The sequence below is a fragment of the Pipistrellus hanaki genome (assembly GCF_964339955.1).
Source record: "Pipistrellus hanaki genome assembly, chromosome: 2".
NCBI classification, from domain to species: domain Eukaryota; kingdom Metazoa; phylum Chordata; class Mammalia; order Chiroptera; family Vespertilionidae; genus Pipistrellus; species Pipistrellus hanaki.
Genome location: NC_140504.1, coordinates 136,951,388 through 136,970,732, shown reverse-complemented (window position 1 = coordinate 136,970,732; position 19,345 = coordinate 136,951,388). Strand labels below are relative to the sequence as shown.

Genomic DNA, 19,345 nt, shown 5'->3' with positions numbered 1-19,345 from the left:
GGCTGCCTGAATGACATGAACCCCATCAGTGTGGGATGGTAAGTAGGCATACATAGACCATGGCACAACGTAGGTATGCAAATACTAATCTTTATACTGGTGCTGTTTGCTATTAGTGCCTCAGTTTGATCATCTTACAAGGCTTTGCATCCATCCTTCTATTGCTGTGCATGTTCATTGCTAAAAAGCTCATAGCTGTTCTTTTCTTTGGAGAATTTTCCTTAACAGCATGGTAGCTGCTCTGGTAAAGATGGATAGCCCCCAGATAATGCCTGATGGGGTACAAATGTCTAGCACTTTGCTTCAAGGAGGGACAAATTCTCATGCTATTTGTGCTACCGAAATCCCAGTGTATCAGCTTGAAGCCATTTTTTGCCTGCAACCATAGCCTCTTTTCATTCCTATTTTCTTGCCCTCTCCCGCTTCCCTTAGATCCCCTCTGTTGAAAGCACACCCTCATAAATCACATGAACACAAACCCATCACCAAGGCTCTCCATCTGACATAAGACAACTAACCATGCTTTCTGGTTTGGTACAGGTAATTCATGTGACATTTCTTAGTGTGCTTTACAAAAAAGCATATTCTACTATTGTTGTGTATAGGGTTCTACATTCATACATTAGGCCAAATTTGTTCATCTTTTAAAAATATTTTCTATTTTTTATTTACTTTAATGTCTCTGTCAATTTTTTAAAATAAACCTTTATTGTTCATATTATTACAAAAGTTCCTCATTTTTTTCCCCCTCAACGAGGTTCCTACCCCATCCTCTGCCCTTTCCCCACCCCCTATTATCCTCATCCATAGGTGGACAGTTTATGTTCAGTCTCTTCCCACACGCCCCATTCCTCTTTTCCCAGAGAATCATCAGTCCACTCCCCTTCCATACCTCTGATTCTATTATATTCAACAGTTAATATTGTTCATCAGGTTTTTTAATTCCCTTGGTTTTTAGATTCACTTGTTGATAGTTATGTATTTGTTGTTCATAATTTTTATCTTTATTTACTTTCTCTTCCGAAAGAACCACCTTCAGCAATTCATATAATTCTTGTTTGGTATTAATGAACTCCTTTATGTGTTTTTTTGTTTTTTTGTTTGTTTTTTTAGTGAAGCTCTTTATCTGGCCTTCGATTCTGAGTGATAGCTTTGCTGAGTAGTGTATTTTTGGCTGTAGGTTCTTGCTATTCATCACCTTGAATATTTCTTGCCATTCCCATCTGGCCTGCATGGTTTCTGTTGAGAAATCAGCTGACAATCGTATGGGTGCTCCTGTTTCTCTCTCTCTCTCTCTTGCTGCTTTTAATATTCTCTTTGTCTTTTGCTGTTGGAATTTTAATTTTGATGTGTCTTGATGTGGTCCTCTTTGGATTCCTTTTGTTTGGGGTTTTGTGCGCTTCCTGGACTTGTAGGTCTAATTCTTTCACCAGGTGGAGGAAGTTTTCTGTCACTATTTCTTTCTAAAAATATTTTCTAACTTTACTTGACATTTTTCATGTTATCTTTTTTATTTACTGTGATGTGTGAAAATCATTTTTATGTGTCCCAATATAGAAATTAAAAATTTTCTCTGTTCTTTAATTGATTATGTTATAAAAGGCAATATTTAGACTTAAATCATGAAACTCAAAATTACTCAACTTATTCTCCTCAAAACAACTCAAGGGGATTCTAATACTTGATCTATATCCAGACTTTTCCTGAATTATTTTATCTCCTCTCTTTAATAAAGAATACATTATTTTGATGTTTTTATTGGATTAATATTTATTGTATCCATATCCACTGCTCTTTTGGATCTGCATTTACTACTGTACTGCCGACTTTATAGTTAAGCTATTTTTATTTTTGCCTAAACTAAAACAAAATTAGAACTTTCTTGACTTATTCAAGAAAAACTCTCCTCCAAATATAAATTTTGCACCCATTTTGCAAGTTATTTTTTCCTGCCATACAACTAGGTTAAAAATGATATTTCACTACCTTACATCCTCTCTCTTGCACTATTGTTTGACTAACCTTATAATAAAAATCATAAGAGCTCCTCCCAACCCTTCCCACCATGTGAAGACACAACAAGAAAGCAGCCCTCAGCAAATCAGGAAGAGAATTCTGATCAAGAAACTCCCAATGCTAGCATGCTGATCTGGAACTAGCAGCCTCCAGAAATAAATACTTTATTTATAAGACACACAATATATGGTAACTTTGTGCAGCAGCTTGAGCTAAGACAAGCCATGATATTGACTACTATTCATTGTATGTGCTTGGCTTTGGGTATTTCAGTGCCACCACTGGTCTCCATGTGTCAAGGCTTATCATTCCCAACACCAGCAGGCCATCCAGTTCTGCAATGGCACATGTTTCCTTGGCTCTTGCTTATAGCATATACGCCACCATTGCACTTTTGAGAATGATAAGATCTCTCTCACCAGTGCATGTTCTAATGTTTGGTAATTTGCTTCTAATAGCTGAAAAGTATAATTCAGGATAGGAAATAGAAACTCCTCTATCTGAAATTATTTTATATTCTTTCTTTCTTTTTTTTTTCTTTCTTTTTTTTTTTTTTAGTTGATATTCCAAGAGAGATAGGAAAGTGTATATCTTAGTTTTGAAACAAATATAATGAATTGAGAACCATGTCTAAAAGGAAACAAGATGAGGATGCAAATTTTATACTTTCTATACTTTAATTTGATCTGAAACTCCTAATTGTGCAGGCTGGTATCATTTCTAAAAGCAGGGAGAACTTTCATGATTCAATAGCCATTTTTTACATTTTCTTGTCATTATTATCATTACTAGAGGCCTGGTGCATGGATTTGCGCACCAGTGGGGGTCCCTTGGCCTGGCCTGAAGGAATCGGGTTGAAACAGGCTCTCCAACATCCCTCCAAGGATCTCAGATTGCAAGAGGGCACAGTCCATGTCGAGGGACCCAACTGGTGCATGATTGGTGCGGGGGAGGGACCACAGGAGGGCTCCAGGGCACCCAATCCCAATCGCCAGACCCCAGAAGCAAGCTAACCGACAAGTAGAAGCATCTGCCCCCTGGTGGTAAGTGTATGACCTGTCAAATGAATGGTAGGACACTTAGCATATTAGCCTTTTTATTAGTATTACACTTTACATTTTCTTTGTTATTTATTTATTTATAAAATTTCTTTACAGGATTCAAAAGAAAGAGTATATAATTAAAAGCATGTGACTTGTTTACCCTGATCCCACCCACTTCTTCCAAGTAAGAACTGATATTACTTATTTAAGGGTTCCTATAGATATTCAATGTGTACACATACATATGCTTGCACACAGTACTTACATTTTTTCCTGTAAACACATTATATACTTCTCATGTACCTCATTTTACAATGTATTTTCAAGATTGTTGAATATTTATAAAAATAGAGCTAAATTCTCTATTTACTGGCTGCATAATATTCCACCATTTGCAAAGGTTAAATTTTTATTACCAATTCATATAGTTGAATTTATTAGTAGTTTCCAATCTTTTGCCATTTAAAGTGATAACTTGATTAATTGTAAGTATATTTATTTAAACATATATGTTTCATTAAGTAAGCATGCCATATCAAAGCATATGAACATTTATCCTATCTAATGAGGGCAAGACATTGATATTCATTAGTAGGCACTTTTCATGTTTAAGGCTTAGATGAATGAAAACAAAAGGAATACACACCAAAAACAAGCCATAACATATATGCATATTGTATACTGTATTTCAAAGAATTATTTATCTTTAAATAATGAGCCAAAGCTTCTCAAAACATTACCCCAAAATTTACCAGATGTACAAAATATTGAATCAATCTCACTGGCAAGTGTTTCCATGATTTTTGTAATATAGGGACTATTGTCACTATTACTACTATCAATTATATTTCTCAAATGATTGATCTCTACATTCATATCTTCAGATTTCTTTTTAAATCCTTCTCTAAGCAAATCTTCTTGAACCTAAAAAAAAAAAAAAAAAAAAAGGTGAGGAGAGAAGTAAAATGTTTTAAATTCCTATGTTTTTCAAAAGATTACATTTTATATTTAAGATTTTTTTCCCTTCTACTCTTAAAATTGTTCTCTCTTACACAAAGATAATTTTGCAACAAGAAATAATCCTGTCTTGGACCTAAACACAGAAAGAATGCATGTTTATAGTCTTACAAATATTCATATACTTATTGGGTTTTGCTAGAATACTAAGCCTGGCCTGAGGACAAATATACTATGTGTCGGTCATAATACCAGTTGAGAAGTAAACTTAATCTGCTAGTACTAATTTTCAGTCCCACTTGGAATAATATGGCCAACCAAAATGCAGAAAAACATGGGAAATTATACATGTTCAATAACCCTATTATAAACATGTACAGATAGCCAATTAGGAATTCTTCCTTTGCCATATGATAACTTGGGTAGAATCTCCATATCTGGGAACAACTCAGCAGGTTTCATTTTTTAATCTGGAAATTTATGATAATTTATTGTCAGTATAGATCTACCTTAGAGTGTTTGGGTGGTAGTAGGGTTCCTGATAATAGGCAATAATCTTGATAAAGCAAACCAGTTGGTGGTAATAATAAATATATATATTTCTAATATCTATTTATCCAGGCCAAATAAGATCACTTTTAAGTAGCCTAAAATATCACCTCAAACCCTATTTATATTCCACAAGTGTTCAGAGATGAGATGCTTGTCCTGACCACTCTAGAGTCTATGCAGAGATATTAAGGATTTTTTTTTTTTGTACAAAGAAAGGGGACAAGGAAGATTCAAGGCTTTAGCAAATCACAAGTAGTAAATGGCAATGGTATGCTTCAATGGTCTTGATGTAACATTCTCCATCCCATGTGATGTACCAGGACAATGACCATGAAACACTACTGAGGCCATGGCAGGATTTACCTTCAATTTATGCTCCAACATCATATTCGTCTCTTTTATTATATTCTCTATTTTCTTCTCCATCTTCTTCATCAGTTGCAATATATTTTCATCACGACTCCTCCTATCTGCCTCCATTTTCTGCTCCTGCTCCTGCAGTTTCTGTTTCATCAGCTCCTGTTCCTTCTCAGCTGCCTCTTTCTTGGCCTGCTCCACTGCCCCAGGGAGGTTTGAGAGAGGAAAAAAATTTGGTGAGGACTGATCTCTACCCTCCTGAGCTCTGAGAACAAGCCAAACTGGAAGGGGAGGTGGAAGAATCTGAACTGCTCCCTTTGCCACACCATCAGGAGGACATTTCAGAGTGTGATGGGAAAGGCCCTGGCCCGCTGAGGTGCCCTGGTGTTTTCAGAGTTATAGAGTATGTCCCACAGAAGGACAGAAAGCTCCTTGTTTCAGGAGGTTTTGTTCTCACAGCTGTCAAAGGACACTGCAGGTACCTGCCACCCATTGTGAGCCCAGCCCTGCCACTTACCTGCCATGGCCTTCTCCCCATCCGTGAGCGCTTTGTCTCCCTGCAGGATGGAATTCTCTGTTGCTGCCTGTGACTGCAGGAACCTATAGAGAACTTCATTTGCCTGAGGAGAGAAGATGGAACAAACTTTGATTTTCACAGGGAAAAACAGTGCTGCAAAAGGAACTATGTCCATGTAATTTTTCCTTTATGGTTAAAATTGCATCATGATTCCACATAGTTTCCAAGCTCCTTAGAGCAACAGGGGCTCTTTATACTCCCTGCAGTCTCTCTCCCAGTGTTACTTTCTATTCTTTTCTCTGAGTTCCAGACAATGAGAACCATGTTCAGTTCCACAAACCCACTATCTCTGCCTTTGTATATTTGCTTACCAGGCAGTAATGTTGTCTCCAATTAGTACTCCTGTTCTCCATTGCCACTTGCTGACTTTAACGCTAGGCAAGTTGTTTTAAACCATCTCTGCCTCTCAGTTCACTGTGTAAAATATTGAAAAATTATAGATGCTCCCTAATGCTATATAAAGGATAAAATTAAAATTCTAGGGAAAGAGCTCAATACTGTGTCTTAACAGTAAAAGTTCAATAAATATTAATTGCATTGTTAATTAATGTTATTGTACCATCACTATATAGCCAATTATCTCAGGTTCATAAGTATGATAAGCCTGTGAGCAACTGTCTACACATTTGACTTCCTTTTCTCTTTTGATCAGCCTTAAGTACAAAGGTTCTGACTTCAATTTCTAAATTGTCTGCCTTTGACACACTGGATATAATATTGTTGGATAGAAATGATTATTTCTCTTGTGTCTCTTGTGGATTTCAGAAATCTATTTTCATTTTTGAGAATGGGCATTTTGATTCTCTATAAAAAGGTAGATGAAATAGTAGGCCTTCAATGCTAAGAGTCATGATATCTCCATTCTCCGATGTTCCCATAACTGATGCTGTGCTCTCCGACTTGCAAGAGACACTCTTGACTTTACTCTTATGATCCCTATGTTCCCCTTATTCCTCACCATTACTCCTTTCTTGGGCACTTGCCAGTAGTCCTGTTCAATCTTTTCCTTTCTTTCCATGTAGAGCTTGTGACCACCAGGAAAAGAGAACATGCCTGCTGAAATAGCTTCCATTAGGGACTTGGAAAGCTGCTTAAGTGTATCCTGACAGTATTTAACAGATGCATCTTCATTCTGCAGCAAGAACTCATCCTGCTTATGCTTTATGATTTCCTGCAAGGGAAGTATAGAGGACTGTCACCAGGAGAAAGTAACAAAGGAGAAAAAATTCCAAAGAATCTGGTGGAAGGAAGTCTAGCTGTAGTCCTCATAAGAAAGGCATTCTGCTGGAGGACATGGAATAAAACAGGAATTACAAGGCTTCCTTTACCCACAAGCAAGGTAATTCCATGTGAGCCAGGGAAAAGTTTCCAACCTTCCTAGGGCTCAGGTTCCTCATAAAAAAATGTTGGTGTTGAATTCCCTTATCTCTATGGCTTGTGCAGCTGTAACTTTTGGTAAATCCATCTTCAATGATGCAATGATACAACAAGGAGCCATAGGAATTGAAAATAGCCTGGTATAGAGGGTCTGTTAAGAGACATTTGGTTCCTGAGAGTAGGAGAGTTCCTCAAGAAAGTGACTAGCAGAGGAATAACTTTTGGGTGTTAAGGGGAGGCTTGAATTCAACATAAGCATTCAGTTCAGAAAGACATCTATACTGATTATACATCAGGGACCAGAAAAATTTTTACTTAAAGTGCCTGAGGTTTGGTGGGGAGATGAGAGGAAGAAGAAAATGCAGTCTTTTGAAACTCTATTCTTCATAAGAATCCAGACTACTGGATCCATGAGTGCAGGAGGACTGGGGTCAGAAAAGCTCTTATAGGCTTAATTTACAATGGAAAGGTCACAAAGGGTAAATAAATACTAAGACAAAGTACCACAAGATTCCTCTGGAACACCTGGTTTTCATCCTTGAAGGAGTTCTCCATGAAGATTGCAATGGCTTCCCTCTCACAGGCTGCATGCAGGTCCAGCAGCTCCTGCAGGGTGTCTGTGGGGAAGCTCACTCTCTGGGCCATCTGCTCGCTGTAGTAGTCGGCTGCCTTCTGAACGGCCCTGGAGTTCTCAATTTGGGCAAGAGTTGTCATTGCATTCTCCAAACAAGGCACTGCTCCACTATTGATGGCATCCACATAAGTCACAACCAGAGTTCTTAGACCTAATAAACCAGAAAATTTAAGGGAAAAATATCAATTTATCAGTCAACAGGATCCATTTATGTGAAACTAGATTTCTAATTCTCTCTGTCCCTTTCTTTCTTACAAAAACACACATATATGTTCACACACACACACACACACACACACACACACTACACACATGCATGCATATACACCCAAACACACCACTTCCTTCTACTATTATTGGAGTACACAGTTAGATATTAACAAGAGACCAGGGAACTAATGGAATCAGAATCTTATAAAGCATGATTAAATAGGAAAAAATAGCCTTACAGTCACTCTGGGTAGTCCACCCAACTAACCAAAATGGGAGAAAAATGGCACAGATGTAAAATTTCTATACTAAGTACCTGTGAGGTAGGAGCCAAATAACCAAGCAGAACTAAGAAGCAAGTGCAAAAAGAGCCAAAAGACAGACCATAAATGGGGGAGGGCACAAACCTGGGGAAAGATTGCCTAGGGGAAGGGCACAAGCCCTGAAGAAGACATGAAACAGAATGGGTAGTTTGAAAGAAAGGCTGCTCTTTCCAAAACCCAAATATATATGGGAAAGCTTAACAAATACTTCAGGGCAGTAGCTGCCCTCTAGCCTGCCAGCTCTCTGTCTTCCTGAGAGCTTACTTTGCTTTTCACTTTAATAAGCCTTGCTATTATCAGGTAAAACTTCTCTTATATTAGGGTCCCTAAATTCCTTTCACACAACACCACAGAAGAACATATTCCTACAGTAACACTTTTGTCCCATTGACTCTTAATTTTTGTTTCTTTAGACCATAAGGTTAAAATAATTCAATACATTCCTTTATCTAACATACTAAAGGGTATCTGGAAAACAATTTCCCATTGAAAATCTTAGAAGCAAATTGTAGACAGACAAGGCAGGGTAAATGTGATCCTATTTTTTTCTGAATTCTGAAGGATCCCATAAATTTTCAGAGCTTTATGGGCTAATGTGCATTATTAAATTGCTGTAAATGCCAAAAATACCTTTTGTATTCTTCTTGTAACTCTCATCTAATCTAAAAAAAAGAGGGAATATTCAAATTGACCATCATGCTGTAACTGTCAAGATGGCTGCTCCCATAGTGGAGGTAGGGATTTAGTAACACAAGATGGCTGCGCCCACAGTAGAGGCTGAGTTCCTATAACAATCCTTAAAGATCAGTCAGCAGGGACCTGAGGCTACTTGGGTTTGGGCTGGAGCAGGGGACCTGAGGCTGCACCTTCTGCCTGGTGGGGCTTGACAGTGGAACTCAGACCATGCCCCCCGCCACTACATCAGGCTGGTGGACTTCAAGCTGTTCCCCACAACCTGGTGCCAAGCTGGAGGATGTAAGGTTGTGCCCCCTACCCTTCAGGGCTTAATGGAGATCTCAAGGCATGCCCTTGTCCCACCCCAGGCCAGTGGACCTCAGGTAATGCACCCTGCCCCAGGCTGGGGGACCTGAGGCTGAGCCCCCCACCCGGGAGGCTTGATAGGGGGCCCTAAGGTTGTGCCCTCCCCGCCCCCTGCTTGGCAGGGTTTGATGGGTCTGGATCTTCCCCAATGGGGGTGCGACCAGCCAGGTCTGAGGCACACATGGTTAGGCAGGGACTTGACTCTGGGTCCCACAGCACACACCAGACTCTGACAAGAGAAAGATTTTCATATACATTTAACTAATATTCTTTCATCTCTGAAATGTCTATTATAAAGGGCAAATAGCAATATTAAAATGTTTCCTCTAATTAATTCCCTTTTAATGAGCATAAATTTTGTGCACCAGGCCACTAGTACATTATAAAGAACTTCAACTGAGGAAACAGCATATTTTGTTTTTTTATTCCCAGTTAGTGACTCATTAAGATTAGAAGATTTTCATATGTATGGATACTGCAGAATTTGCTGATAAAGGTTGTAATTTTGGAGACAAATTTATAAATACCCAAAAGTATGATGAGTATACAATTGTCATCATGGAGTATGAACATCTATGACTCATAAATCCATAGAGAATAAAAAAGAAATCCTAGAGAACACAAACTATAATATATTCAAAAAATATTGGGCCCCACCAAATGTGAAATGGAGACTCACGTTTCCCATTGATCATGATTCCCTCCCTGAGTGTCTTGGTCCTCGCTTGGGTGAAGATGTAAGAACAGAAGTTCTTTGTTTCTTCCTTGAAGCTAGGATCCAGTTGGTGGTCTGCAACCTTCTCAATAATGGCTAGAAGTTTTTTGTCATTTGTTGGCCGGTCAAAGACAAAACACTTCCTTCTTGGAAAGAAATTCCGGATGCATTCTCTGGAGATTAGATATTTGAGCTTTGTGATTCATGCCTGAAAGATTAAAACAAACAAAACAGGTATTACAGTAGGAGCAGATATAGGACAAGGGATCTAAAGATTTCCATGACAGGGATTTTTGTATCTTTGCGGCATTCTCTCTGTATAACTTGTTTATAACTCCTTTAGCATAGACATGCAAATGCTTCTTCAACATCAAATTTACCATCACACAACTCTAGGCAAAATCTTTTGAAGACATTGATATGATTAAAAAACAACAACAATGACCTGTTCTTGCTATCAGACCTAAAAATGGTAGAGTATTGTGTATATTGTCTATATTGCTTACAGAATGAATAACAGAAACATGAGTCAAGCATAAGTTTTTGGTCTATTTGATTCCATGGAGAAACAACGCTGTGAATCAAAATGAAGAGCCCAAACAATACTTAATGGCAGTGTTAGAAATAACATCAGATTTAGCAGTGTTAGAAATAACATGAGATTTATTTAAGAAAAACTGTTTAGATGCTAAAAATGAAGTGTACAGCATTAACTTTTTAAAAAATAAAAACCTCTGAAAAGTGAAGAGTAAATGTAGCTAAAACGTAATTTTAAGATATCACCAATAGTCTCTAAATTCTTTAAGGTAAAGAGCTATATTTCATCTTATAACTTTGCTGTGTAGCCTATTTCTCATTGTTTTGAGAAACCATAAATAGAAACATAAAATCAAGAATGTATAAATCAGAAGTGATATTTCTTTCAAGGCTTCATCAGATACCTATATGCCCAGGTAAATAGAACCCATTCATATATTTTTATTATTTTGAAATTATACCATGGATAAATATGTGGAAATGGAAAAAAACCTATGATACAGAAAGAATGATTTACAATAAAATTAAAATTTCTATAATGCCCAAAAGCATCTATGGATTCAACACAATCTCTTTCAAAATACCAATGGTGTTTTTCATATCACTATAATAAATAATCCAAAAATGTATATGAAGCCATAAAAGACCCTTAATAGTCCCAGAAATACTGAGAAAGAAGGACACAAAGTTAGAGGTATCATGCCACCTGATATCAAACTATAATTCAATGTTATGGTTATCAAAACAGCACAGTGCTGGAATAAAAACAGACATATAGATCAATGGAACATGGCAGAGTCCAGAAATAAACCCACACAATTAATAGATGACAGCCAAAACCAGTTTGGTTAAGTGGAAAAATCATCAGCCTGCGGACTCGAGGGTCCCAGGTTCGACTCCAGTTATGGGCATGTATCTTGGTTGTGGGCACATCCCCAGTAGGGGAGGCAGCAGATCGATGTTTCTCTGTCATCATTGTTTCTAACTCTCTATCCCTTTCCTTTCCAATCTGTAAAAAAATCAATAAAAAAAAATTTTTTTAATAGATGACAAGGGAGGCAAAACAACATACAATGGGGTAAAGACAGTCTATTCAATACATGGTGTGGGGAAAATTAGACAAATACACACACAAAAATGACACTATATGACCTTCTTAAACTATATACAACAATAAGCTCAAAATGGATTAAAGGCTTAAATGTAAGTCTCAAAATTATAAAAATACTATAAGAAAAGAAAGGAAGTAAAATCTCAGATATTTTTCTTAGCAATGTATTTCTTTTCATATCTTTCCTCTGGTAAGGGAAACAAAATAAATAAACAAATGGGACTACAGCAAGCTAAATAGTTTTTGCCCAGCAAAGGAAGCCATAAACAAACAAACAACCACCTGAATTGGAGAATATATTCTCCAATGACACATTTGAGAAGGTGTTAATAACCAAAATTTATAAAGTACTTATACTTTTCATCATAGGAACAAACAATCTGATTTAAAAGTGAGCTGAGGACCTGAATAAAAACTTCTCCAAAGAGTACATACCATGGCCAATATAGGTATTAAAAAATGTTCAACATTGCTAATCAGCAGAGAAATGCAAGTTAAAACCAGAAGGAGATATCACCTCATGCCTGTCTGAATGGCTCTCGTCAATAAACCAACATAGTATATGTGTTGGCACTGTTGGTGGGTATACATATTTGTACAGTTACTTTGGAAAAGAGAATGGAGATTTCTCAAAAGAATTAAAAACAGAACTATATTATGGCCCAGTCACTTTACTCCTGGTTATGTATCTGAAGAAGTCCAAAACACTAATTATATTCATTTCAGCATTATTTACAATAGCCAGGATATGGAAGTAACCTAAGTGCCCAAGAATAGACAAGTAGATAAAGAATAGGTAGTGATACAGTATACACAATGGAATACTGGTACTACTCAATCATAAAAAAAGAATAAAATTATATTCTCAGTGAAACAAGTTAGAGAAAGACAAATGTCACACGATTTCACTTATATGTGGATTCTAAAGAGCAAAATAAACAAACAAAATTGAAATAGATTAATAGATACAGAGAAAAAAACTGATGCCTGCATGAAGAGAGGAGCACAGGATGAGGAGATTGGGGATTGGGAGTTGGGGGCGACCAGGCTGGCAGGGGAGTGGTTATGAAATGATTTGGCTGATAGGCAGAAGCAGTTAGGCACAATCAGGCAGGCAGGCAGACAAGTGATTGGGAGTCAGCAGTCCCAGTTTGTGATGGGGATGTCCAACTGCCGATTTAGGCCCAATGCATAAATTGGTCCCAGATTAAAGAGGGTGCACGCTGGGCTGAGAGACAACTCCCCCACCACCACCACCAAAGTGCATGAATTCTGTGCACCGAGCCTCTAGTACTTACTAAAATTGTAATAACTATTCATGGTGCCAGGTGGGTACTTGAAATATAGTGGGGATCTAGTTGTAAACTATGTGTTATTTAAACATTATGCTACGTATATTTGAAAATAACACAAAATGATATTGAATTTAAACTACAATTGAAAAAAAATTATTTTTAACATAAAAAAATCTATGATATATAAATTAAAATTATATTCTGATAATTATCAAATAATACACAAAAGGATAGATTGAAAAGGCAAAATATACTTATTCAGATTTATTAGAATATAAAATCATTTTATAGATTATATATGTATAAAGACATTATATGCCCATTTTAGATGAATTCTATCTAATTACATGAAAGATATTTTTAATTAGATAGGCTTTTCATTGTAATTTTATGCCTATCAAGTATCTGATTAGCTGTTTTCCTCAAAACAGAAAAGCAGAAGGTAAAATAATAAACATAAGTGCCTGCTTTTTAGAAGATTTTATCACCACCATTTTAAAAGTTACAATTGGATTCTAAATTACAATGTGTAAAGAACAAATTGGTAATGAATAGTTTTATTCTACTTTAGGCTCTACTTTTCTTATGTAAACTAAAACTCCAGTCCAGAGAGTTTTTCAACTCATTCCTAGCCACCTTTTCTGCAGACTTCTAGTCTCAAGTTCAAATGCAAGTCCAGACATGATGTTTAGTACCTCCCACCCTGTACTGGATCATCCACTGCCCAGCCATGCTTTGTTACCTTGAATCAGCTTCAAGGCATTCTCCAGGTATTCATCTTCTGTGATAGGGAGACCATTTAACTCCAGCTCCAGGGAGAAATCTCGTACAGCCCAGATAAAGTCTGGAAAGAAACTCACAAACTCTGCTGAATCTACTATTCCATCTGGTGTAAGGGAGGACTTTGCCCTGATGAGTTCTGTCAGCTCTGTCACATAACTAGGATCTTGCTAAGGAAAATAAACTTTCTAATCATAATTCCCACATTTCTCTCATTAAAAGAAAGAAATAAGCACTCTCTTTCACTCTGGTTCCCTTTGGTCTACCAAAGGCAACTAAGTGAGAGGAAAGGAGAAATTGACCAGATCTCCATTCCCAAGCCTCCATGACTCATGGGGGTTGGGTTCCTGGAAGGATACTGCAGCTGCTCCAGGGCCTGATGGTTGATGGTACTCAGGCTGTTGTAGACAAACATGCTGCTCAGAAGCACGGCCAGGGCAAAGATCCACAAGTCATCCTTAGGGTCACCCTGGAAGTACATTAGGGCAAGACATTTAGGGGTTGACCCTATAGAAATTCATTCAGACACTGAGTCTAACAGTCCTTCACTTTATTTCAGGTAATGTACTCACCATGCAAACAAGTAAGTTTAAAGATGGAAATAAATATACATAGCAATTACAAAGAGCTTTAGCAATTACAAAGACATTTCTTGTGATTTTGCTTCTTTCATATTAAAAGGATTTTGTCATCACAGGGTTTTCTTTTTAATGGATTGATGAAATAAATGACATATAAAGTACCTTAGTGCAGCACCTGGTGTGCTATTATGTTAAATGAATTGTGTTAGCACATATATATTCTACATATATTTGGTGGTCATAGACTATATAAAATATTCTATAGTTAATATAAATGGGGATGTATTTAAGAAATATTTATGGGAAGCTACTGAATATTTACATTGTTGTTAAAATTAAAAAGCAGTTTAAAATGATGAATATTAATTTCATAACGACTATTTCAAAGCATAACTAACATCTATAGCAATGAATATAACAAGGATAATATCTATACAATGCTTATATTAATATAACATATATAAGCATTGAAAAATTTAGCTATAGTAGTAAATGAAGGATGGGAGGGAAGACATCAACAAAAGAACTTGTATGCAGACAACTCTTGAGAATCCAAGATGGTGGCATAGGTAAACACCTAACTGCAGCCTCACACAAAAATTTCAATAAAATACAAATAAAATACCCAGAACTACAGGAAAGTCAACTGACTGGAAATTCTACAATGAGAAGGAAAGAGAAAACCAGAAAGAAAATCAGAGGAGCTGTAAAAGCCTAAGAGACACGTTGCATGCACTGAGAGGAGGGAGCCGGAGAGGAGGGGGAGACTAAGTGCCTGGCTGGCGTTCCCTAGCGGGAAGGAGATAAGAGCTCTGGACTGTGCTGAACCCCAGATCCGACAGCACTGATCCCCAGTTCTGGGCCAGACCCTGGGGACCCAGGCTCATACAGAGCGAGCCTGGACTGTGAGGCAGAATCTCAGGGGATCAGAGAAAGGCAGTCCCGGAGTCGCGCACATTACCCGTAGAAGATGGACTGTTGACTCTGCTGCTAGATTGCCCTAGCAGGAAGGAGACAAAAGCTCCAGACTGTGCTGAGCCCCAGTTCTGACTGCACTGAACCCCAGTTCTAGGCCAGACCCTGGGGACCCAGGCTCATACAGAGGGAGCCTGGGTTGTAAGGCGAAAATCCAGAGGAGCAGCGAAAGGAAGTCCTGGAGGTGTTCACATTGCGCGCAGAGAACAGTTGACTGTGTCGCTGGATTGCCATAACAGGAAGGAGACAAAAGCTCCAGACTGCTCTGAACCCCACTTCCAACCCCACTTCCAACTGAACTGAACCCCAGTTCTGGGCTCATTGGGGGAGAGCCTACACTGTTTGGTAGCAGGGGAAACTCGAGGGCACCTTTTTCTCAGATGTGCTTGCAGTGAGTACCGAAGGACACTGAGGGACACTGACACTCAGGAACCTCATAGGGCGGGGCTGACAGAAGCCAAGGCTGTAGGCTCCACCCTGAAACTCCGTCCCATCCAAGTTGAACACAGACTTTTAAGGCTAACACTCGGGAAGCTGCGAAAATGCTGAGACAAGGAAACAGATCACCGAAAAAAGAAATGGAGGACAAAAAGCGACTGGATATAGAGTTCAAAACCACGTTTATAAGGTTTTTCAAGAATTTCCTAGAAAAGGCTGAAAAAATAAACAAGACCTGTGAGGATATGAGAAGGGATCAGCTAGAAATAATAAGGGGTCAACAAGAAATGATAAGGGATCAACAAGAAATAAAGAATACATTGTCTGAAATAAAAAATATTATACAGAGTCCTAAAAACAGAATGGAAGATTGAAAGAATCAAGTCAAAGATTTGGAACATAAAGAGCCAGAAGACACTCCTAAGCAGAAGCAAGAAGGCAGGAGAATCCAGAAAATTGAAGATATTGTAAGAAACCTCTGGGACAACTTCAAGTGAACCAACATCAGAATTATGGGGGTCCCAGAAGATGAGAGAGAGCAAGATACAAAAAAAAAAAAAAATTCCCCCCACTTGGGGAAAGAAATAGACTTACAAGTCCAGGAAGCTCACAGAACCCAAAACAAAAGGAATCCAAAGAGGACCACACCAAGACACATCATAATTAAAATTCCAAGAGCAAAAGACAAAGAGAGAATATTAAAAGAAGCAAGAGAAAAGCAGATAGTTACCTATAAAGGAGCACCCATACAATTCTCAGCTGATTTCTCAACGGAAACCATGCAGGCCAGATGGGAATGGCAAGATATATTCAAGGTGATGAATAGCAAGAACCTACAGCCAAAAATACTCTATCCAGCAAAGCTATCACTCAGAATCAAAGGCCAAATAAAGAGCTTCACCAATAAAAAAAAAATTTAAAAAAAAATAAAAAATAAATAAAAAAAAGCTAAAGGAGTTCACCACCACCAAACCAGAATTATATGAATTGCTGAAGGTGGTTATTTAGGAAGAGGAAGAAGATAAAGATAAAAATTATGAACAACAAATACATAACTATCAACAAGTGAATCTAAAAACCAAAAGAATTTAAAAAACTGATGAACAATATTAACTGTTGAATATAATAGAATCTGAGGTATGGAAGGGGAGTGGACTGATGATTCTTGGGGAAAAGAGGAGTGGGGGTTGTGGGAAGAGACTAGACATAAACTTTGAACCTATGGATGAGGACAATGGGGAGTGGGGAAAGGGCAGCGGGTGGGGTGGGAATTTGATGGAGGAGAGCAATGGAGGGGGGGAAAATGAGGAACATTTGTAATAATATGAACAATAAAGATTAATTTAAAAAAAAACTTGTATGCATATACACAGGAAATATGAACATGGACAATAACATGCAAAAGGCATGGAGAGGAGATAGATGGGAGAAAACATGGCCAATTGGAGGGGAAGGAGAAAAAAATATGTAACACTTTGAATAATAAATATAGATTTTAAGAAGTTTTAAATTAAAATTTAAAATTCTAGCATGGAAGACCAAAGCTCTGAAAATTGGAAAATTTTGCATAACATGAAGTCTTCCTCAGCACCTTGATTGAAAATTAAAGGCTTAGCACAGTGTGAATTTGATTAAATTAAGGTAACCTGCAGGTGGGAAGATCCAGGAAGCAAAAGTAGACATGGCAGCATACAGAAGTGTTTTCAATAAAAGTAGAGTTATTTGATCTGACTGGAACAGAGTGTAGGTCAAGAAGTTAAAGCTGGATAGTGAGCCTTGTGCAACCAGATGAAAGACCTTTTTTTTAAAAAAAATAAATAAAATAAATAAATAAATAAATATATATATATATATATATATATATATATATATATATATATATATATATGTTTACAGAGAGGAAGGGAGAGAGATAGAAAGCTAGAAACGTCAATGAGAGAGAAACATCAACCAGCTGCCTCTTGCACACCCCTTACCGGGGATGTGCCCGCAACCAACGTACATGCCCTTGACTGGAATCGAACCTGGGACCTTTCAGTCCTCAGACCTATGCTCTATCCACTGAGCCAAACCAGTTTCTGCCAGATGAAAGACCTTAAAGAAGAGGTAAATTTGTGTGTATAAAATACAACAGGTCTAATAATGGCACAATACAGAATTTTTGTTTTATTATAAACACTGTCTAAAGTTGTTCCCCAGAGCAAAAGTGGAAAATACCCAGAAAATTTCAGAGTGAAATGATGATTCACTGATTTACACTCCAAAGCCCAATTTAAATAAAAGGATTATAATAAGAAGTGGCACTTATGACAAACAATAGGTTATTTAGTCAGCATGATCTTTTGATATTAGAGGCTTGGTGCACAAAATTCATGAAGGGTGCTGGGGGATTACCCTCAGCTCAGCCTGCACCCTCACAAATCTGGGACACCTCCAGAGATGTCTGACTGCCCTTTTAGGCCTGATCCCACCAGGATTGAGACCACCGAGATTGGGCCTAAACAGGCAGTTGGACATCCCTCTCAATCCAGGACTGCTGGCTCCCAAGGGCTCACCTGACTGTTTTCCTGATTGCCTGTAACTGTTTCTGCCTGCCAGCCTGACCACACCCTAACCACTCCCCTGCCAGCCTGATTGATGCCTAAATTCTCCCCTGCCAGCCTGTTTGCCTCTAACTGCCCTCCCCGGCAGGCCTGGACACCCCTAATAGCTATTCCCTACAGGCCTGATCCCAACTGTTCTCCCCTGCAGGCCTGGGTCCCCCCACAACTGTCCTTCCCTGGAGACCTGGTCATCTCAAAGTTGTCTCCTCTGCCAGCCTGGTCACCCTTAATTGCCCTTCCCTGAAGGCTTCATCACGCCCAACTGGCCTCCTTTGCAGGCCTAGTCCCTCCCAACTGCCCTCTCCTGCTGACCATCTTGTGGTTGCTGTCTTGTGTCCAAATGAGAGCAGGATCTTTGACTACATGGGGGCAGCCATATTGTTTGTTGGAGTGATGGTCAATTTGCATATTACTCTTTAATTAGATAGGATAGAGGCCTCATGCACAGGTGGGGGCCAGCTGGTTTGCCCTGAAGGGTGTCCCAGATCAGGGTGGGGGTTTCCTTGGGGCATGGGGAGGCCTGGGCAAGAGGCTGTGGTGGTTTTCAGGCTGGCCATGCCCCCCCCAGCAACCCAAATGGAGGCCCTGTTATCTGGGATTTATTTTATCTTCTATAATTGAAACTTTGTAGCCTGGAGTAGAGGCCTGGACCAGCCAGAGTATGTGGAAAGCTTGTCTTCCTCCATCACCAGGGAAACCCAAGCCTCCCTCCTGCTCTCTCCATGGCCGCAATAATTTTGGTTGAGTTAGTTTGCATACTTGCTCCTGATTGGCTGATGTGTGTGTGTGTGTGTGTGTGTGGATGGTGGGCGTGGCTTGTGGGTATAATGGTGTGATTGTTAATTTGAATATTACTGTTTCTTAGATGTGATACTTCACAATAAAGAGCTCATATGCCACTAGACTGGACAGTGAAATGACCTTTCAGAACAACATGCCAGAATCACCTAAGGGTTGGGGGCAGGGCCAGTGAACTTGCTCCTCCAGGCCAGCCATGGTGGTCTTGGCACCCCCCCTTCCATTCCACAGAGGCAGTGGGAGAGGTGGTGGTGCAGGCCAGTCTAGTCCTGGTACCACGCCTTCCGCAAAGGTGGCTGCAGAAGAGCAGGCCTAAGCTGCAGTTAGATGTCCTCCAAGGGCTTGTGGCTGCGAGAGGAATGTCTGACTGCCAGATTAGGCCCCATCCCTCAGGGACCTAAGCTGGCAGGTGGACATCTCCCCCT

The 19,345-nt window shown here is 38.8% G+C and overlaps 1 pseudogene across 1 annotated transcript in view; it reads right to left on the bottom strand.

The window, feature by feature from the left end:
* Positions 1-3,092: 3,092 nt before the first annotated feature.
* Positions 3,093-19,345, bottom strand: part of LOC311616669 (guanylate-binding protein 6-like) — a 98,060-nt pseudogene continuing 81,807 nt past the window's right edge. The window contains exons 4-11 of the transcript XR_014797037.1: positions 13,885-13,994; positions 13,488-13,684; positions 9,767-10,010; positions 7,384-7,664; positions 6,461-6,673; positions 5,443-5,545; positions 4,932-5,125; positions 3,093-3,983 (exon numbers count right to left, since the gene is read on the bottom strand). The product of XR_014797037.1 is annotated as a guanylate-binding protein 6-like (transcript). The remainder of the gene's footprint in view (positions 3,984-4,931; positions 5,126-5,442; positions 5,546-6,460; positions 6,674-7,383; positions 7,665-9,766; positions 10,011-13,487; positions 13,685-13,884; positions 13,995-19,345) is intronic.